Source organism: Oryctolagus cuniculus, chromosome 15, assembly GCF_964237555.1.
Source record: "Oryctolagus cuniculus chromosome 15, mOryCun1.1, whole genome shotgun sequence".
NCBI lineage: Eukaryota > Metazoa > Chordata > Mammalia > Lagomorpha > Leporidae > Oryctolagus > Oryctolagus cuniculus.
This window is the reverse complement of record NC_091446.1, coordinates 64,717,745-64,740,056: the sequence shown is the minus strand read 5'-3', so window position 1 is coordinate 64,740,056 and position 22,312 is coordinate 64,717,745. Positions and strand designations below refer to the sequence as shown.

At 44.1% G+C, this 22,312-nt stretch overlaps 1 protein-coding gene across 13 annotated transcripts in view; it reads left to right on the top strand.

The window, feature by feature from the left end:
• USP54 (ubiquitin specific peptidase 54) overlaps nt 1–22,312 on the top strand; it is a 148,865-nt gene that overhangs the window by 14,433 nt on the left and 112,120 nt on the right. The window contains exon 1 of one of the 13 annotated variants that reach the window (XM_051823196.2): nt 8,051–8,329. The exons of the other annotated variants lie outside the window; for them this stretch is intronic. The gene's annotated coding sequence lies outside the window, so the exon portion shown is untranslated. Of the gene's footprint in view, nt 1–8,050; nt 8,330–22,312 lie in introns of those variants that run through there. 13 annotated transcript variants of the gene reach the window in all.

Genomic DNA, 22,312 nt, shown 5'->3' with positions numbered 1-22,312 from the left:
CAGGAGTTGACTGACAAGGAGCTATAGAAATTTAGGCAGATAGTAACATTGTGGTTGCAGATGATTTATTTATTACTTTTCAGCAAATAATATCTTCCAGGAGAGAGGTCTGGCAAGATATTCTGGTTGTATGTTTGTTTACCAGCCAAGAGGTTTGTCATTACCTGTGCTGTCCAATATGGAAGCCTCTAGTTAAATGTGGCCATTAAGGTTAAATAAAGGTAAACATTCAGTTCCAAGACCAGCACTGTGGCACAGCAGGTTAAGCCATGGCCTGTAGTGCTTCTATCCCATATGGGTGGCGATTCAAGTCCCAGCTGCTCCACTTCCAATCCAACTCCATGTTAATGCTCCTGGGAAAGCAGTGGAGGATGACCCAAGACATTGGGCCCCTGTCACCCACATGGGAGACCTGGTAGAAGCTCTGGGTCAGGAATGATTGATTATGGAGCTGGAAATATAACATGAACTACTAAAAAGAGCATTTAACTGATAGGAAGAAACTATTGCTCCCACTAGAAATAATACTGAAAATAAATTCTAATATATAGGTTAATGTAAAGCCAGTTACCGATCATATTTTCATCGGAGTTTTAAATTTAGGGCCAGGCATTTGTCACAGAAGTTAAGACACTGCTTGAGGTGCTGTGGTGTAGCAGGTAAAGCCACTGCCTGCAGTGCTGGCATCTCATGGGCACCGGTTCAAGTCCCAGCTGCTCCACTTGTGATCCAGCTCTCTGCTATGGCTTGGGAAAGCAGTAGAAAATGGCCCAAGTCCTTGGGCCCCTGCACCCTCATGGGAGACTTGGAGGAAGCTCCTGGCTCCTAACTTCGGATCAGTGCAGCTCTAGCATTGCAGCCAGTTGGGGAGTGAACCAGTGGATGGAAGACCTCTCTTGCTCTTTCTGCTGCTCTATAACTCTGCCTTTAAATAAATAAATTAAAAAAAAATTTTTTTTTAAAGAGAGAGATGGTGCTTGAGAAACCTGCATTCCATATTAGAGTGCTTGGGTTTGGGTCCTGGCTTCACTTCTTCTTCTTCTTCTTCTTCTTTTTTTTTTTTTTTTAAGATTTATTTATTTACTTGAAAGTCAGAGTTACACAGAGAGAGAAGGAGAGGCAGAGAGAGAGAGAGAGGTCTTCCATCTTCTGGTTTACTCCCCAGATGGCCACAACTGCTGGAACTGTGCTGATCTGAAGCCAGGAGCCAGGAACCTCTTCCGGGTCTCCCACGCGGGTGCAGGGGCTCAAAGACTTGGGCCATCTTCCACTGATTTCCCAGGCCATAGCAGAAAGCTGGATAAGAAAGAAGTGGAACAGCTGGGACTTGAACCAGCACTCATATGGGATGCTGGCACTGCAGGTGGTGGCTTTACCCGCTACGCCAGAGCACTGGCTCCCTGGCTTCATTTCTGATTCTACCTTCCTGCTAATATGTACCCTGGGAGGCAGCAGCAGTGATGATTCAAGTACTTTGGTCCCCATTACCCATGTAGGAGACCTGAATTGAGTTCCAGGCTCCTGATTTGGCCTGGCCACAGGGAAAAATTCAGAGAATTTACATTGCTAGTTCACTTCTCACATGGCCTCAACAGCCAGGCGAGGCCAAAGCAGGGAGTCAGGAACTTCATCCAGCTCTCCCATTTGGGTGGCAGGGGTCCAAGTATATGGGCCATCTTCCGCTGCCTTCTCAGGCACATTAGCAAGGAGCTGGATTAGAAGCAGAGCAACTGGGACTCAAACCAACACACATATGAGTTGCTAGCATCACAGTGGTCGCTTAACCTGCTACGCTACAATCCTGACAGCTGTAATGTTTTGCTTTGTTTTGTTTGGTAGATGCTCTTTATCAGGTTGTAATCAAATATTTAAAAAATTTGGCTGAAGGGGCTGGTGCTGTGGTATAGTGGGTAAAGCCACCACCTGGGCGCCAGCATCCCATTGGGCACTGGTTTGAGACCTGGCTGCTTCATTTCTGGTACAGCTCCCTGCTAATGGCCTGGGAAAGCAGCAGAGGATGGGCCAGGTGCTTGGGCCCCTGTACCCATGTGGGAGACCCAAAGGAAGTTCCTAGCTCCTGGCTTTGGATCAGCCCAGTGCTGGCCGTTGTGGCCATTTAGGGAGTAAACCACCGGATGGAAGACCTCTCTCTCTCTGTCTCTCCCTCTCTATGTAACTTAACCTCTCAAATAAATAAAAAATCTTTTAAAAAATTCAGCTGAGATATTATTTCTGTTATAATGCTTTTCCAGATTGTTCCAAGCAGAGTAAGTATTTATCCTATGTGTTTGAATCTCATACTGCTTATACTACTGTTACTGAGCTCTTACACAATTGTGTTGTACTTGATATGCTTCCCTCCCTTTCCGCAAACACAGTTTCTAGGCTCTGAGAATCGAGGCTGTTTTATTTATTTACTGTATAACTACCTTATTACAGGGTGCCTGGTACCATTGAATTGATTGATTGAAGGAATGAATAGAGAGTGAATGAAGGAACAAATAAAGAGAATGAGAGGCTATCTTTCACAGTATTTAAAAATAGTTTTAGTCACAAACTGTGCTCTTTGAAGCCAGTCAGAATTCAGATCTCAGTCCTTTCACTTAAGACTTCTATGGGGGGGGCAGGGGGGTGGCACCGTGGCTCACTTGGTTAATCCTTCACCTGTGGCGCCGGCATCCCATATGGGCACTGGGTTCTAGTCCTGGTTGCTCCTCTTCCAGTCCAGCTCTCTGCTGTGGCCCAGGAAGGCAGTGTAGGATGGCCTAAGTGCTTGGGCCCCTGCACTCACGTGGGAGACCTGGAAGAAGCTCCTGGCTCCTGGCTTTGGATCGGCACAGCGCCGGCCATAGCGGTCATTTGAGAGGGGTGAACCTTCGTCTCTCTCTCTCTCACTGTCGATAACTCTGTCAAAAAAAAAAAAAAAAGTTCTATGGGAAGTTATGTGTATTACTAAATGTTTCTGAACCTCAGTCTTCATATCTGTGAAATTAGGTAGTAAGAACCCATGTGGGGTTGGGCCTTGTGACTCAGAAGAGTTAAGCCACTGCTAGGGATACCCACATCCCATATTGGAATGCTGGTTTGTGTCCTGGCACCTCTGCTTCTGACACAGCTTCCTCCTGATACATCCTGGGAAGATAGCTGATGATGCTTCAAGTACTCAGGCTCCTGCCATCCCCCTGGAAGACCTGGATGGAGTTCCAGGCTCCCGGTTTCTGCCTGGCTCAGCTGTGGCTGTTGTGGGCATTTGAACAGTGCATCAATGGATAGAAGATCTGTTTCTCTTTGCCATTCTGCCTTTAAGCAGAGGAAAATAGATAGACATTAAAAAAAAAAAAACCAATAAATTAAGGGAATCAATAGTTGTCAGTTCTTAGAATAGTAGCTATTATTTAATAGGCACTTAAATTTTAGTTTTTTGCTTCATTGAACTATTTTAATTGTTGAAAGATAGTGATTGTAAAATTACCTGTGAACTACATACAGTTATTTAAGATACTTTTTGTGTTTGTGTTAAAAACAAGCTAATTTTGGCTGGCGCCGTGGCTCAATAGGCTAATCCTCCGCCTTGCGGCGCCGGCACACTGGGTTCTAGTCCCGGTCGGGGCGCCAGATTCTGTCCTGGTTGCCCCTCTTCCAGGCCAGCTCTCTGCTATGGCCCGGGAGTGCAGTGGAGGATGGCCCAAGTGCTTGGGCCCTGCACCCGCATGGGAGACCAGGAGAAGCACCTGCCTCCTGGCTTTGGATCAGCGCGATGCGCCGGCCACAGCGCACCGGCCGCGGCGGCCATTGGAGGGTGAACTAACAGCAAAAGGAAGACCTTTCTCTCTGTCTCTCTCTCTCTCACTGTTCACTCTGCCTGTCAAAAAAACAAAACAAAACAAAAAACACAAGCTAATTTTGACATTTTTGATTCAAGAGGGTTATAAAGGGATATGAGAAAATGGAGCAAGTTTGAATAACTTTTGTTGAAGAGTACTATGTGCCAGGAACTACTCTCAACACTTTACATGTAGTAACCTATTTAATTCTTACAACAACAACTTAATGAAGCACATTTATTCCTCTGAAGGATTATTTCTTAATTTTTTTAATGTTTATCTCCACCCTTTCTGAATAAGCCTTAGGAATGGGCTAATGTAATTTAACACAGACTGCAAATTTTCTGCAGAATATGACTCATAAATGATTTTATTTGTAAACTACCATTCTTAGTATTTGGAGCTATGTTCTTTTTTTTTTTTAATAAGATTTATTTTATTTATTTGAAAGGCAAAGTTACACAGAAGCAGAGGCAGAGGAGAGAATAGTCTTCCATCTGTTGGTTCTCTCCCCAAACAGCTGCAACAGCCAGAGCTGGGTGAACCGAAGGTGGGGGCCAGGAGCTAGGAGCTTCTTCTGGGTCTCCCACATGGGTGCAGGGGCCCAAGGACTTGGGCCATCTTCTACTGCTTTCCCAGGCCATAGCAGAGAGCTGGATTGGAAGTGGGGCAGCCAGGGACTCGAACTGGCATTGGATGTATAAGCTAAGTGTGCTTTCTGTTCCTCTACTTCCTGGCTTGCCCCTGATCATTCCTTTGCACATGCTCTACCATTGCCAGCCTCTTCCAGATGCTAGATTAATAGGGCCACCTGATCTTGGAATGTGAATCTCCAAGCTGTAAGATTTATTTTATTTATTTGAAAGACAGAGTTACAGAGAGAGGTAGAGACAGAGAGAGGTCTTCCATCCGCTGGTTCACTCCCCAGATGGCCACAATGGCTTGAGCTGTACCAATCCAAAGCCAGGAGCTTTTTCTGGGTCTCCCACATGGGTGCAGGAGTCCAAGGAGTTGGGCCATCTTCCACTGTTTTCCCAGGCCACAGCAGAGAGCTGGATTGGAAGAGGAGTAGCTGGGACTTGAACTGGCACCCATATGGGGTGCTGGCACTGCAGGTGGCGGCTTTACCCGCTATGCCACAGCGCTGGCCCCCTTTACTTTTATTGTGTTGTTTGATACATGCATGTCATCTCTTTTTAAAAATGTATTTATTTGGAGGCCGGTGATGTGGTACAGCAAGTTAAAGCCCTGGCCTGCAGCACTAGCATCCCATATGGGCGCTGGTTTGAGTCCTAACTAATTCATTTCCTATCCAGCTCCCTGCTAATGCACCTGGGAAAGCAGGAGAAGATGGCCTATATTCTTGGGATCCCTGTACCCATGTGGGAGATCCGTAAGAAGCTCCTGACTCCTGGCTTTGGATCTGCTCAGCTCCAGTTGTTGCAGCACTTGGGGAGTGAAGCAGCAGATAGAAGACATCTCTCTCTCTACTTCTCTTTGTAGCTCTATTTTTCAAATAAATAAAATATATCTTTTAAAAAATATTTATTTAAAAAAGAGAGTGCTTCCATCTGTTGGTTCATTCTCCCAAATGTCCCCCAACTTTACTGGGCTGAGGGCAAAGCCAGAGGCTGGGAACCTCAATGCAGCTGGCAGAAATCCAGTTACTTGAGTCATCACTGTTGCCTCCCAGGGTCTGCCTTAGGAACTAGAGATGGGTATTGAATATAGTAACTCAAATATGGAATGTGGACATCCTAACTAGCAATTTAATCTTAATAAAGCTATATGCCTTCCCCTGTTTTTGTTTTCTAAATTATGTGTGTGTATTTTTTTTTTAAGATTTATTTATTTATTTGAAAGGTAGAGCTACAGAGAAGCAGAGAGAGAGAGAGAGAGAGAGAGAGAGTCTTCCATCCGCTGGGTCACTTCCCAAATGGCCGTAACGGCTGGAACTGAGCCGATCTGAAGCCAGGAACCAGGAGCTTCTTCTGGGTCTCCCACAAGGGTGCAGGGGTCCAAGGACTTGGGTCCTTTTCTACTGCTTTCCCAGGCCACAACAGAGAGCTGGATCAGAAGTGGAGCAGCCAGGTCTCGAACCAGTGCTCGTACAGGATGCCAGCATGGCAGGCAGTGGCTCTGCCATGCCACAGCGCTGGCCTCTGTATTATGTGTTTTAAAAGATTTTAAAAGAATAATACAATGAACATCCTAGTATCCACTATCCAGCAAATTAAACGCCATGAAATCATTTGAAGGTCTCTGGGTTCCGCCTTATTGATTGCAAATCCCTGGACATCCTTCAAGGGTAACCACTAATGAATTTGATGTTCTCTGACTCATATACTCTTTAGATAGCCTGTTACCACATAAGAAACTTATCATAGCTGAGGTAAAAATATTGCAGTGGTCCTGTGGAAGGCTAAGGTGAGAAAGGTTCTCTCAGATTTTTACTGTTACTGTTGAAAAAGCCCAGTTCATCATCTTATCAGAGATAGACTCTGATACAAAGATTATTGTATGTGCTGTACCAATAAGTGGACAACTGTAGCAGAGTAAATGTTTTCTTAAAGGTAGTAGAACTATTAAGTTTGTAGCACTAGGCTATAACTGTGTACAGTGCATTTAGATGCCTTGGCTGATTTAGATGTGTAGGCAGAACAAATAGAATAGGAAAAATATAGAGACCCTACATTCCTGGTTCAGGAAAATGGGTTGTGAATTCTGAAAGAAGGGGTGATTCTGGTACGATTTGACTGTAGGCAAGGAACTATTGAGACAAACAACACAATGTGTCCAGGGTGGTGGTGAAAGACCTGACCTCCATTAGAGCTGAAACTGAAGTCCTGCTCAGCAGCAGCCAGGGCCACTGCTGTCTGAATTCAGTGGCTATGTGAAGTGTCTAGAGCAGGAAATGATTTCAGGGCCCTAGGCGTGGAGAGGGAAGGGCTTGTTTTAGCTCTGGCCGAAGGTTTGCACAGTTGTGGGTGTCACTTTAAACATACAAAGACCTGCTTGGTGGAGGAGGAGCAGCTTCTTCAGGATCAGGTGCGCATCTGAAGGGATGAGCTCATCCTTCTAACCAGACCTGCCCTAGACGCTGAATGAGTGTTTTTCTAATTGCAAGTCCCGCAGCTGGGAGAAGCAGGAAGTGATTGAAGCTTCAGGCACTTTGTGAGTAGCTAAAAGAAAAAAAGCATATTTGTGAATCTTTTGAAATGTATGGCTGTGAATATCAGGTTGAAGGTGACACACACACTCAGGCTTTCTGTAAGTTGGATTGCAGTAATGTGTTTTGTGGGCTGAGGAAAACTCATGGTTCTTTTTGAGGTGACTTAGTAAGTTCTTTCCTATATTGTCTTGACTGATTTCATTGCTTTGGAAGTAAGGATCCTGGGAGCTCCTTGCTCATGTCTGAGGTCTTTATGGCTTGTTCTAGGGCTTTGGTTGGCAAGACTTTCCCACAGTTGAAGTCTACTCTGCTGGATGCCAGAGCTCCTCTGCATGAGCTTGTTTTGTTTTGTTTTGAGTATCTGAACTTTCCCATTCAGTTTAAGTAAGGTTCTTAAAAACTAAATTGATTTAGGAAAAAAATCAATAATATACTATTTTAAATTTTACTTTTAAGATAATCCTATATACATACAGTGTTATGATAACTAATATAGAGTGATCTAATTTACCCTTTACATACTTTCTCCCAGTATAACAACTTGCAAAACTGTAGTGCAGTGTCATAATTAGAATTCTAATTTTGGGGCTGGCTCTATAGTATAGCAGGTAAAGCTGCTGCCTACAGTTTTGGCATCCCATATGCGTGCAGGTTTGAGGCCCAGCTGCTCCGCTTTGAATCCAGCTCCCTGTTAATGTACCTGGGAAAAGCAGCTTCTACAAGATGGCCCAAGTACTTGGATTCCTGTACCCATGTGGAAGACCCCAATGAAGCTCCTGGCTCCTGGCTTCAGCCTGGCCCAGCCCTAGCCATTGCAGCCATTTTGGGAAGATATCTCCCACTCCCCCCATCCCCTCTCTTTCTCTATAACTTTGCATTTCAAATAAATAAGTGAATCTTTTAAAAAATCCCATTAAAAAAGTGTTAGATAATTATTGTGAGCAAGAGTAATAGTTCTCAAGGTAGAAAGTGTATAGCAAATTATAAACTAGAAACTAACTCAAGATATTGAGTAGAATTTGAAGAGTTAGTAGGTATTTTTTTTTTTGACAGAGTGGACAGTGAGAGAGACAGAGAGAAAGGTCTTCCTGTTCCGTTGGTTCACCCCTCAATGGCCACTGCCCGGCGCATCGCGCTGGTCCGAAGGCAGGAGCCAGGTGCTTCTCCTGGTCTCCCATGCGGGTGCAGGGCCCAAGCACTTGGGCCATCCTCCACTGCACTCCTGGGCCACAGCAGAGAGCTGGACTGGAAGAGGAGCAACCGCGACAGAACCCAGTATGCCGGCGCTGGAGGCGGAGGATTAGCTTATTGAGCCTTGGCGCCAGCTGAGTTAGTATGTATTGATTGATCATGACAAATGACTTCTGTTTTGGCATTCCATTACTTTTTTTATTTTATTTAGAAGCCCCTTTATTTTAAAAAATTTAAATGAATTTAAGGAAAATTAACGTACATTTGTACATCAACTGGCCATTTCTGATATAGAAATCCAGCATATGGTAGTATATTTGAGTAAATATAAATGCTACTTACATTTTTCTTTTTAAATACACTTTAGGCAAACTTTCTTTTTTTAACAGTTATACAGTTAACCTCTTAGCTGCTAGCTTGATGCAAACATATGCAAATACACAAATCTAAAAATATTTTTGTCCTACATAAAAGCTGTCAAAATTCTGACTCACATCAAAAATGCAAAATAATGGGATATACTTTAAAAAATTAGTTGCAAATCTAGCAGCAAAGCAATTAAGTGTGAACATGTTGAACATTAAAACAAAGTACTTCTATTTTTGTTTAGGATTATGAGGTTTCTACATCAGGTGATTGTTCTAGATTTAATGAATCAGGAGTGGGTGTTGGTGTTGTGGTTAAGACATTGCTTGGAATGCATCCAACCCATATTGGAGTCCTGACTCTTCTACTTCTGATCCAGCTTCCTGGTAATACACACCCTGGGAGGCAGCAGATGATGGATCAAGTAGTTGAATCTTTGCCACCCTCAAGTGAGACCCAGGTGGAATTCTGGGCTCCTGGCTTCTGCCTGACTGAACCCTGGCTGTTGCTAGCATTTGGGGAGTGAACTAGCAGGTTAGGAGAACTTTCGCTCTATCATAAATAAAGAGTAAATAAATAAAATTTCATTTAATCTGCTTTACAGTCTTTTTTTTTTTTTTTACAGAGTGGACAGTGAGAGAGAGACAGAGAGAAAGGTCTTCCTTTTCCATTGGTTCACCCCGCAATGGCTGCTGCGGCCGGCGTACCATGCTGGTCCGATGGCAGGAGCCAGGTGCTTCTCCTGGTCTCCCATGGAGTGCAGGGCCCAAAGACTTGGGCCATCCTCCACTGCCCTCCCGGGCCACAGCAGAGAGCTAGACTGGAAGAGGAGCGACCGGGACAGAATCCGGCGCCCCGACCGGGACTAGAACCTGGTGTGTCGGCGCCGCTAGGCGGAGGATTAGCCTAGTGAGCCATGGCACTGGCCACACATTCTTTCATGATATACTTTTGGCTGATATGTAGTGAAATATGTTTGGTTGATTAATTGAATATATAAAGCATTGAGTAATTATATTTACTTACAGTCTTTTTTTTTTTATTTATTTGAAAGAGTTGGGGCTGGTGCTGTGGCATAGTAGGTTAAACCTCCACCTGTGGTGCTGGCATCCCATATGTGCGCCGTTTCAAGTCCCAGCTACTCTACTTCCAATCCAGCTCCCTGCTAATAGCCTGGGAAAGCAGCAGAAGATGGCCTAAGTGCTTGGGCCCCTGCACCCACGTGGGAGACCCAGAAGAAGCTCCTGGGTCCTGGCGTTGGATCGGCCCAGCTCTGGCTGTTGTAGCCATTTGGGCAGTGAACCAATGGTTATAAGATCTCTTTCTCTCTGTCTCTCCCTCTCTCTGTTGGTAACTCTGCCTCTCAAATAAATAAATTCATTTTAAAAAAAAGTTGGAGTTACAGAGAGAGAGAGAAAGAGATGGAGGGAGGGATCTTCCATCTGCTGGCTTACTCCCCTGGTGGCCGCATAACCAGGGCTGAGCCAGGCTGAAGGCAGGAGCCAGGAGCTTCTTCCAGGTCTCCCACATGGTTGCAGGGGCCCATGCACTTGAGCCATCTTCCACTTCTTTCTTAGGCTGCTAGAAGGGAGCTGGATCAGAAGGGGAGCAGCCAGGGCTTGAACTGCCCCCCCAAATAGGATGCTGGAATCCCAGGCAGTTCCAATATATTTTTGTATAAAAGGTTTGGAAACAGATTTTAGGTGTTGGTTTAAATGAACACTGACAAAGTTGAGGACACTCCAAGAAAGGCACACAGAACCATAACTGGTCCAAAAACCACTTATATTGGAAACTTTGAAGGAAGGAGTATGAGAAATTTTAAAACTGTAAAAAAATAGTAAAACAAATACCCATATTCTCACCACCTAGAAATAACCACTATTAATATTTATTTTTCTTTTTTTTAAAAAGATTCATTTATTTATTTTTACTTGAAAGTCAGAGTTACACAGAGAGAGGAGAGGCAGAGAGAGAGAGAGAGAGAGAGAGAGGGAGGGAGGTCTTCCATCCGATGGTTACTCCCCAATTGGCTGTAACGGCCGGAGCTGCGCCGATCCAAAGCCAGGAGCCAGGAGCTTCTTCCTGGTCTCCCATGGGGGTGCAGGGGCCCAAGGACTTGGGCCATCTTCTACTGCTTTCCCAGGCCATAGCAGAGAGCTGGACAGGAAGAGGAGCATCCAGGTCTCGAACCAGCACCCATATGGGATGCTGGCACTTCACGCCAGGGCGTTAACCCACTGTACCACAGCGCCGGCTCCAACATTTGACTCTTTTAAATACCTATATATCTTTTCTGTTATGCTTCCAATATAGTCACTAATTTTGGGATTAAATCACTATTTTTTGTTGCTATTATACAAATATTGTACTTGAACTAAATAATGTTCAATGAATGCAATTTTTTTTTTGTGCAACTTTTAATTTTCCTTAGATGTGGTTATTGTCTTGCCTTTTTTTGTCTTAAAAGTTTTCATGTAGGGGTTGGCATTTTGTGGCATCCAATATGGGTGCTGGTTTGAGTCCTGGCTATCCCACTTCTGATCCAGCTCCTTGCTCATGTGTCTGGAAAAGCAGAAGATGGCCCAAGTCCTCGGACCCCTGCACCCATGCGGGAGACTTGAGTTCCTGGCTTCGGCCTAGCCCATTCCTGGCCATTCCTGTTATTTGGGGAGTGAACCAGCAGGTGGAAGTCTCTTTATCTCTGTAACTCTGATTTTCATAAAAGTAAATAAATCTTAAAAAAAATGTACATTTTACTTAGGAATTCTATACAAAATATAGCATTTAAAAAAATTCTTTTAAAGATTTTTATTTGAAAGACAAAGTTACAGAGAGAGGCAGAGACAGAGAGAGGTCTTCCATCCATTGGTTCACTCCCCTGATGGCCACAATAGCCTGAACTGCACTGATCCAAAGCCAGGAGCCAGGAGCCTCCTCTGGGTCTCCCACGTGGGTGCAGGGGCCAAGGATCTGGGCCATCTTCCACTGCCTTTCCAGGCCACAGCAGAGAGCTGGATCGAAAGAGGAGCAGCCAGGTAGTAGTGAGTTTATTTATCTGAGAGGCAGAAATACAAAGACGAGAGAGCTCCTATCACTTCCTAAACGCCCACAAATGCAAAGATTGGGCCGTGCCAAAGCTGGGAGCTGGGAACTCCATCCAGATGTCCTGCGTGGGTGACTGGAACTCAGTTAATTGACCCATCAAAACTGCCTTCCTGTGTCCAAATCTGCAGGAAGCTGGAGTCAGGAGCCAGGCATTGAACTTAGAGACTTGGGCATCCCAATTGGCATTTTAACAACCTGACCAAATGCCTGCTCCAAGCAACTAATTTATTAATTTATTTTATATTTTTCTTTATTTGTTTGAGAGGTAGAGAGAGAGAGAGAGAGAGCAAGAAAATGAGAGCTTCCATCCTCTGATTAACTCCTCAAATGCCCGCAGTGGCCTGGGTTGTGCCAGGCCAAAACATTGGAAACCAGGCAGAAGCTGGGGTCTCAGAACTCAGTCGTGGTCTCCCATCTGGGTAGTAGGAACCCAACCACTTGGGCCATCACTGCTGCCTTCCTAGGGTCTGCATTAGCAGAAAGCTGGAAACAGGAGCCAGAGATGGAAATCCAACTCAAATACTTTGATAGGGTATGTGAGTATTCCAGTTGGCATTTTAACCTCTTGACCATCTTGACCATCAGGTCAAATGGGCTTGCTCAAGGAGTTATAATTTTTTTAAAGATTTATTTATTTGAAAGTCAGAGTTATAAAGATAGGGAGAGAGAGAGAGAGATCTTCCATCCACTGGTTCACTCCCCATTGGCTTCAACGGCCAGAGCTAGGCCAGGCCAAAGCCAGGCGCCAGGAGCCAGGAACCAGGAGCCAGTAGCTTCATGCCTGTCTCCCACGTGGGTTTCAGGAGCCCAAGTGCATGGCCATCTTTCAGTGCTTTTCCCAAGCAGGGAAAAGCTGAATTGGAAGCAGAGTAGTCGGAACTTGAACTGAAGCCCATATGGGATGCCAGCACTGTAGGCAGTGACCTCACTCGCTATGTCATTGAGCCAGCCCTGAAGTTAATTCTTTTTATTTGTTTATTTATTTTAAATTTTATTTATTTGAAAGTCTGAGTTATACGGAGAGAAGAGAGGCAGAGAGAGAGGTCTTCCATCTGCTGGTTCACTCCCCAGTTAGCTGCAATAGCTGGAGCTGTGCAAGTAACCAGGAGCCTCCTCTGGGTCTCCCATGCGGGTGACTTGGACCATCCTCCACCGCTCTCCCAGGCCACAGCACAGAGCTGCATTGGAAGTGGAGCAGCCAGGACCCAAACTGACACGCACATGGAATGCTGGCACTGCTGGCGGCAGCTTTACCCACTATGCCACAGTGCCGGCCCTCTGAAGTTAATTCTTATCAAGAAGTTGGGTGTCTGATGACTTAAGTTGTCCATCATTTCTTTAATTTTTTTTTAATTTGGTAAAATATATATAACATAAAATTTGCCATTTTGATCATTTTATGTGTATAGTTATATTTAGTATAGTGACATTGTTTTGATGCCTTTCTGGTTCCCAGTCCTTTGTGTTTGACCTTTGTTTATTCCTCTTTAGAAGCTTATAGAAATCTCTCTCTCTCTCTCTCTCTCTCTCTCTCTTTTTTTTTTTTTTTTTTGACGGAGTTAGACAGTGAGAGAGAGAAAGGTGTTACTTTTTCTGTTGGTTCACCCCCCCAAGTGGCTACTGCAGCCGGCGCTGCACCGATCCGAAGCCAGGAGCCAGGTGCTTCCTCCTGGTCTCCCATGTGGGTACAGGGCCCAAGAACCTGGGCCATCCTCCACTGCCTTCCTGGGCCACAGCAGAGAGCTGTACTGGAAGAGGAGCAACCAGGACAGAACAGAAATCTCTTTTTATCTATAGTGTTTTACAATTTTATGTTTGTGCCTAGTATGGACTTTTCTTTTTTTATTTATAACATTATAGACTAAGTGGTTCCTTTAAAGTTGAAAACTTACAATATTAAAATCTAGCACATTTTCAGGTTTTTAAAAGATATTTTCTTGGGGCTGGCGTTGTGGCGTAGTGGGTAGGGCTGCTGCCTGTGACGGCAGCATCCCATATATGTGTCAGTTCAAGGCTTCTCCACTTTCAATCCAGCTGCCTGCTGATGTGCCTAGGAAGGCAGCAGAAGGTGGCCCACGTGCTTGGGCACTTGCATCCACAAGGGAGATCTAGAAGGGGCTCCTGACTCTTGGCTTTGGATTGGCCCAGCTCTAGCCATTGTGGCCATTTGGGGAGTGAACCAACGGATGAAAGATCTCTCTCTGTGTAACTCTGACATTCAAATAAATAAATATTTTTTTAAAAAAGAGAGATTTTATTATTTTTTAAAGCTTTATTTTATTTGTTTAAAGACAGAGTGACAGAGTAGGAGAGGGCTATCTTCCATCCACTGGTTTGCTCAGCAAATGGCTGTGGCTGGGCCAGTCAAAGCTAGGAGCCTGGAACAACATTGTGGGTGGCAGGGGCCCAAGCCCTTGAACCATCTTCCACAAATGAACCTGAATTCCCAGGTTTATTTGCAGGGAACTGGATCAAAAGTAGAGTAGCCAGGACATGAACCAGTGCTCTTTTATGGAAAGCTGACAGCTTGACCTGCTGCGCCATGACAACGGCCCCAATCATTACAGTTTTCTAGTAGCAAAAAGACGCAAATCTGAACATCAAAACAGAGAGATGCATAGGGTGAGATCTGGGAGCATCCCAAACTTTAAGCTTCTGTGCTATCCAGATGTGTCACCTTTCTGACAATCAGTATGTATCATCAATTAGTAAGGTTCACCAATTCTCAGTATTCATAGTTTTCATTGGAGTTTCATTACATAGACACGATTGATGGAATCACCGGCCACACAATTGAACTGAGTCTCACTACTGAGAGGTTAGCCTGATGTCATGTAATTTAAAGCCCCAGCCTTCAGTCATTTCTTTCCAGCATAGCCAACCTCTAGCTTGAAACTCCAAGGTTGCACTGTGAGTCACCTGGATAGCATAATCCGAGGCTGCACACCATGAATAACAGACACTCATGTCACTTGGGAAATTCCAAGATGTTCCTCCAGGAACAAAAGAGAAAATCCAGCCAAATTATTATACAATGATGTTAAAATCCAGTTCAGATATTATGTCCTCTGCACAGCCTTTACAGGTTTTCCAAGGGACTTTGTTTATATCTCTATTATCATTTTTTCTCTCCCTCATGAGTGAACATTTTGAAGGTCTCATGACTTTACTCATATTTGCATATTTAATAATAGCATGTATGTGGCTTATAGATGCTCAGTAAATATGTCATTAATTAAAATATTTGATATATAACTTAGAAATAGATGGGAATTTCATTGTAGAATCTTCTTAGAATTGCTTTAAGGTCAAAAAAGAATCAGTGGTCTCATTTTATTCCTTCTCCATTCATCTTTATTTGCTCTTCTTTTTAAAAAAGATTATTTGTTTGAAAGGCAGACAGAGACAGAGTCAGACAGAGATCTGGTTTACTCCCTAAATGTCCACAACAGCTGGGACTGGTCCCGGCCAAAGCCAGGAGCTTCTTCTGGGTCTCCCACATGGGGGCAGGAGCCCAAGGACTTGGGCATCTTCCATTGCTTTCCCAGGTACATTAGCAGGGAGCTGAATCCAAACTAGAGCAGCTGGGTTCAAACCGGGGTCCGTATGTGATGCTGGCATCATAGGTGGAGACTTAATTGGCTGTGCCACAATGCGGCTGGCCCCCATTATTGTGTAATTATATAAGTATTATTATGCTTAAATTCTCTAAACTGTAGAGACTATTTATGGTTCCTTCTTTTGATTCTAAGGATGACTAAATGTTAATGGCTTCTTGTTTGTCTTATCTTATTCCCTAAGCCATTGTCTTTGTGTTGTAATGTATAAAAAATATTCTGGGAACCAGTGCTGTGGTATAGCGGCTTAAGGCCCTGACCTGCAGTGCCAGCATCCCATATGAGTGCCAGTTTGAGGCCCGGCTGCTGCACTTCTGATCCAGCTCCCTGCTAATGTGCCTGGGAAAGTCCTTGGGGCTCTGTACCCACATGGGAGACCCGGAAGAAGCTCCTGGCTCCTAGCTTCAGGTCGGCTCAGCTCCAGCCATTGTGGCCATTTAGGGAGTGAACCAATGGATGGAAGACCTTTCTCTATCTTTACCTCTCTCTGTAACTCTGTCTTTCAAATAAATAAAATAAATCTTTAAAAAAATATATTCTGAATGTCTTTGTTATGATGTGGACTATTTCCTATGAAACAGCATTTAACTGGAATATATCCTTTCTATATATTATATAGTTGTATTATATACACTAAAATTATTTGCATGGGAGATTTAAAAAAATGCTACGGATTTTTATTAAGTTCCTATCTTTTTTTCATAAGCTTTAAAACATTTAGAAATGGACTTTATTCAAGAAACAAAGAAAAAGATAGACAGAGCTCCTATTCACTGGTTCCTTCTTCCAGTACCCACAGTAGTCTTGGCTGGGCCAGCCCAAAGCCAGGAGCCAGGAACTCAATCCAGGTATCCCATGTGAGGACAGGAGCCCAAGTACTTAGACCATCACCACTGCCTCCTGGGATCTGTGTCAGCAGGAAGCTGAAGTTAGGAACTGGAGGTGTTACTGGAGAAGACTGAAACAGAGTGATAAGCAACCTATTAAAGGCATTTCTTTTAAACTTTATTTATTTATTTGAAAGACAGAGTGACAGAAAGAGACAGAGAGCAAAGTCTTCCACTTGCTGGTTTACTCCCCCAAATGGCCATAACAGTCTAGGCTGGGCCAGGCTGAAGTACATTTGTTGTAATTAATAAACCAATATTTACACTTATCTTATTAACTAAAGTCTATAGTTTATTTTTAGTTATAGTGTCCTTTTCTATTCCAGAATCCCATGAGGTATACCACATTGCATTTATTCATTTAAGTATTTACTAATTTAGTGGTCTCAGAATGGTTATGCTGTACACCTCCCGTAATCAGTTTTATTAGCTAGAGCTAATGTATAGTTCATTGTGACTTTTGTTTTAGTAGAATCTGTCATTTCCAAAGATGTTTAGGTTAATACCTTTAATACCTATGGTGTTTTGTACAAGTGTATCTTTTGATCTTTTTCTTATGGATAATTTCAAACATATAAGTGTAAGAAGAATATAATGAATCTACCTGTGCCCATCAGTACCCTCATGAATTATCAAATACATGATCACTCTTATTTCATCTATATTCCTTCCTATTCCCTCTACCCAGTCCATGAGTATTTTGAAGTAAATGTCAGACATTATATATTAATTTGTCTATAAATAGTCCACAATAACATTTACCATAATTTAACCAGTTCCCTAGTGATAAACTTTTGTTTTTATTTATTTGCTTTATTTATTTTTAAAAATATTTATTTGAAAGGCAGAGTCACAGAGAGGCAGAAGCAGAGAAGTCTTCCATCCACTGGTCCACTCCCCAAATGGCTGCCACGGCCAGGGCTGGGCCAGACTGAAGCCAGGAGCAAGGAGCTTCTTCCGGGTTTCCCACATGGGTACAAGGGCCCAAGGGATTGGGCCATCTTCTATTGCTTTCCCAGGCCATAGCAGAGAGCTAGATTGGAAGTGGAGCAGCCTGTATTGAACCAGCATCCATATGGGATGCCAGCACTGCATGTAGTGGCTTTACCTGCTAAACCACAGCACTGGCCCCTATTTATTTGTTTTAAATTTTATTTATTTGAAAGGTAGAGAGACAGAGATATCTTCCATCTACTGGGTTACTACCCAAATGCCTATAAAAGCTGGAGTTAGGCCAGATTGAAGCTAGGAGCTGGAAACTCAGTCTGGGTTCCCCATGTGAGTGGCAGGTACCCAATTAGTTCAACCATCATTTACCGTCTACCATGGCATACTTCAACATGAAACTGGAATTGGAGAGAGCCACAACTCCAACCTAGGTACTCTGATATGGGATGCAGACATCCCAGGTGATGACTTAATCACTGCTCTGAATGCCCCCTATTTGATGTACATGTTGTTTGTTTCTGGTTTATACTTAATACAAACAGTGCAGCTATTAACATTCTTGTAATTTATCTTTGAAAAATTGTACATCTTGAAGATAAATTTCTGCATGTTGAATTGCTCAAAGAAAGGATATAAAGACTTGAAGTTGGGGCCGGCACTGTGCCATAGTAGGCCTGTTAGATCTGTAACTAAGGTTGTTGTAATTTTGTCTTGTGACACTCTCTTTTGACTTTTGAAGAGAAGCTAAATATTGCTTCATGAAATAGAACAGTCTCTTGTGTCCTGTGCTGCATATAGTAGAGACCAATAAGAAAAGGTATGGGATCTAAGCAAAGAGTTGCCTGTGATCTTCCACTACTATCCCTTCTCCACTCGAGCAGTTTTCTTCGTTGTGTTATTGATATGGGAGAGGTGGGGTTTAATTTTAATCCAGGTCCTGGCCTTGTGCATAGAGCAGCATTCTAAATGCAGGCACATATACGATGCACAAAGTGGTAAAATTTATTTAAAAGTGAGAAAGCAAACACACATCCACATGAGCATAGCTGAGGAGTGGAATGTGAGAAAAGGGGTAGGGTAGGTAGAGAAGGGACACCTTCAGTGCTTCTTCTCCTCCTGGTCTCTGAGGAAAGAAGAGAATGCCTACCAGTTGCTGGCCTCTTATAAGGTCAGAAGAGGAATGTTTACATGGCATCTCTCCCAGGTCCCAGGAGGAGACATACATCCTGGGAAGGGGGGCTGTTTGACAGCTGGATAGGATTACATAGGGCAGGGGAGTGGTTAGTGGGATTCCTTCCAGTTCCTGGCCCTAATCTAGCTACCTGCTTTATCCTATGCCATCATCAGAGACAGATAGATCAAAGGTTCTTGTCTTTATGCTAGGAAAGACTTTCAGACATGAGGCAGAGAGTAACAGGAAAAATGCCAGCCAAGTTTATGAATGCATCTGATAGGCCAGGTGGGTATCTCAGGAAAGAACTGAGAGCATAGTCTGTATTAGACTGGAGGTTTTTTTTTTTTTTTTTTTTTTTTTTAAGATTTATTTATTTGAAAGTCAGAGTTACACAGAGAGAGGAGAAGCAGAGAGAGAGAGAGAGAGAGAGAGAGAGAGAGAGAGTCTTCCATCCAATGGTTCACTCACCAATTGGCTGCAACAGCCAGAACTGCGCCGATCCGAAGCAGGAGCCAGGAGCTTCCAGGTCTCTTGTATGGGTGCAGGAGCCCAAGTCCTTGGGCCATCTTCTACTGCTTTCCCAGGCCATAGCAGAGAGCTTGATCAGAAGTAGAGCAGCTGGGTCTTTAACTGGCGCCCATATGGGATGCTGGTGCTTTAGGCCAGGGCGTTAACCTGGCCCATAGACAGGAGTTTTAATAGATATGGGTATGGCCTACCAATTCTCCCTCTACTGGAATACTGGTAGGTGGAGGGCTTTCTGGGCTTAGAATTCTTCCCAGGACTTTATCAAAGCAGTGTCATTGATATTAATAGCCCCCTGGGGCTGGATGTGCTGGAAAGATTGCTCTAAGCTACCCCTGGGGGAGGGCTGGAGGCCCACCTGACAAAGGTTATCAGAGGTAGACAAAATTTTTTTTTTTAATTTATTTATTTATTTGAAAGTCAGAGTTACACTGAGAGGAGAGGCAGAGAGAGAGAGGTCTTCCATCCGATGGTTCACTCCGCAATGGCTGGAGCTGCGCCGATCCGAAGCCAGGAGCCAGGAGCTTCTTCCGGGTCTCCCATGAGGGTGCAGGGGCCCAAGGACTTGGGCCATCTTCTACTGCTTTCCCAGGCCATAGCAGAGAGCTGGATCGGAAATGGAGCAGCTGGGTCTCGAACCGACGCCCATATGGGATGCCGGCTCTTCAGGCCAGGGTGTTAACCTGCTGTGCCACAGCGCCAGCCCCATTTTTTTTTTTTTTTTTTTAAGATTTATTTTATTTATTTGGAAGGCAGAGTTACAGCGAGAGGAGAGTGAGGTCTTCTATCCATTGGTTCACTCCATAAATGGTCACAACTTGGGCTGAGTCAGGCCAAAGCCAGGAGCCAGGAGCTTCATCTGGGTCTCCTACTTGGGCCATCTTTTGCTGCTTTCCCAGGCACATTAGCAGAGACTTGGATCAGAAGTGGAATAGCAGGAATTCAAACTAGTGACTACAGAGGTATGTCACAACACTGGCCCCATGGGTAAAATTTTTTTAAAGCTAGGCATTTTTTTTTTTTTTATGTGACAGGTAGAGTTATAGACAGTTAGAGAGAGACAGAGAGAAAGGTCTTCCATCTGTTGGTTCACTCCCCAAATGGCTGCTACGGCCGGCGCTGCATCAGTCCAAAGCCAGGAGCCAGGTGCTTCTTTCTGGTGTCCCATGCGGGTGCAGGAGCGCAAGCACTTGGGCCATCCTCCACTGCCCTCCTGTGCCACAGCAGAGAGCTGGATTGGAAGAGGAGCAACTGGGACTAGAACCCTGCACCCATGTGGAATGCTGGTGTCGCAGGCGGAGGATTAGCCAAGTGAGCCACAGTGCCGGCCCAATAGGCTTTTTTTTTTTTTTTTTTAAAGATTTGTTTATTTATTTGAAAGTCAGAGTTACACAGAGAGAATGAGACAGAGAGAGGTCTTCCATCCATTGGTTCACTCCCCAATTGGCTGCAACAGGCGGAGCTGCACCTTCTGAAGCCAGGAGCCAGGAGCTTCTTCCAGGTCTCCCACGCAGGTGCAGGGTCCCAAGGACTTGTGCCATCTTCTGCTGCTTTCCCAGGCCATAGCAGAGAGCTGGATTGGAAGTGGAGCAGCCGGGTCTTGAACTGGCGCTCATATGGCTTGCCGGCACTGCAGGTGGTGGCTTTACCCACTATGCCACAGCTCTGGTCCCTGGGCAAAACTTTTGAGATGCTTCTGCTTGTGTGCTTCTGAAGCACGCTTCTACCTTTCTCCCCTCATTCAACTGTGTGGTATTCCCGTTTTTGTTCTTCAGACCCTCACATGCATAGACTATTATCTGCCTTCCTATATAACAGTTGCTTTATTGAAGTCTTAGAGGTGCTTTATTCCTGCTAATAGTATTTCTATATTTTTCAGAGGCCTTTGTTATAGTCACGGGTGAGCCTATTAACATGTTATATATTCCCTGCAAAGTACTTGTTGTAAGGCCGCCACAAAACACACCAAACACCGAAGTTAGAGGAAACGTTTATTGTCAGGTGGGGGAAGCCCAACAGGCCAGGGGGAGAAGGCAAGACAGTAAGAGAGAGTAGGAGGGCATAAGAGACAGAGCAGGTGTTTGGGAACAGCTCCTGTTAAATCTTTTGCTGGGGGGCAGCTAGGGAAGTAGGAGCAGTGAATCCCATTAGGATGGGAGTGGAGCTGACACAGGTAGTTGGGCCATGGGGTTTAGGACAAAAGCCTACTGTGCAACATGGTGATGGGGGGCGGGGGGCAGGGCCTAAGGTGGTGTCTGGGCATAGATGGAGCCACAGATAAGACTGTGCCATTTTACTAACACTTGTGAAATATAATTTATTAAAATTTTTTTGAAGTACAGTCTTACAAAGAACTTTTTTGTTTTTGTTCTTTTTTAAAATTTTTATGTATTTATTGAAAGGCAGGCAGAGAGAGCTCCTTCCTATCTACTGATTCATTCCCCAGATGTCTACAGTGGCCACAGCTGATCTGGGTCCAAAGCCAGGAGATAGGAACTCAATCCATGTCTCCCACATCAGTAGTAAGTAGGAACCCCGTTACTTGAGCCACCACTGCTGCCTCTCAGGTTCTGCATTAGAAGAAAATATTACTCTTTTTTTGTGGGGGCAAAGAACCTCACAATAGGTTCCTAATAGCTTCCTTTGTTCATTGTTACAAAGCTAATAACAAAACCAAAGCTGAACATCAATAGCATAATCTTAAATCAGTGGTCAAAGAATGGAGAAGAGGTAGCCTAGCTCTAAAGGCAATCAGCCAGGGCTGGCTAAGGAATCATGGATATGGTGTAAGGCCACCACAAAACACACCAGACGCTGGAGTAAGGGAAAGGGTTTATTGGAGAAAACCCAGCAGACCAGAGGGAAGGGGCGAGGCAGGAGGAGGGAGAAGGAGAGCTTGAGAGACAGAGACCAGGAATTGGAGAGGAAGAGAGAGAGAAGAGAGGAGCTGGGAGCTGGGAGCAGGGATGCCGGCACTGCAGGTGGTCGCACCACTGCTACACCACAGTGCAGCCCCAATAAAATGTTAAAACAAGAATTTCTGAAGGGCTTCAAAAGACATTACAATCTATTAGGGTGAGATTTTCTTATAGATTACCTCCCTCACTTTGGTGAGATGTGAAAAGTTATCTAGTTGTATTGTAACCAGAATTGAAGCTCTGTAACTCTTTCCATACCCTAGTTTTATCTGATTAGTTCCACAACGAATATATACTTGTCTGTTAACAACCTGAATGGGGAGCTTGACCTTGATATTTGTACATCCTGCTTTGTCTTTAGCACCCATCAGTAGAAATCTGTTGGAGATAGTGCTACCTTCCTCTCCTGCATCTGGCATTAGGAGATCTGAGTTATGAAAGATAATGGTTAACAAGAAAAGCAATGGTGGTGTTTTTTTTTTTTTTCATTTCTCTTGCCAAAAGACTACTTTAGTATATTGTTAATGTAAGAAATCAATTAGTTTTGCACAGTGCCTGTTTAATTTTACTGATAAATCTTAA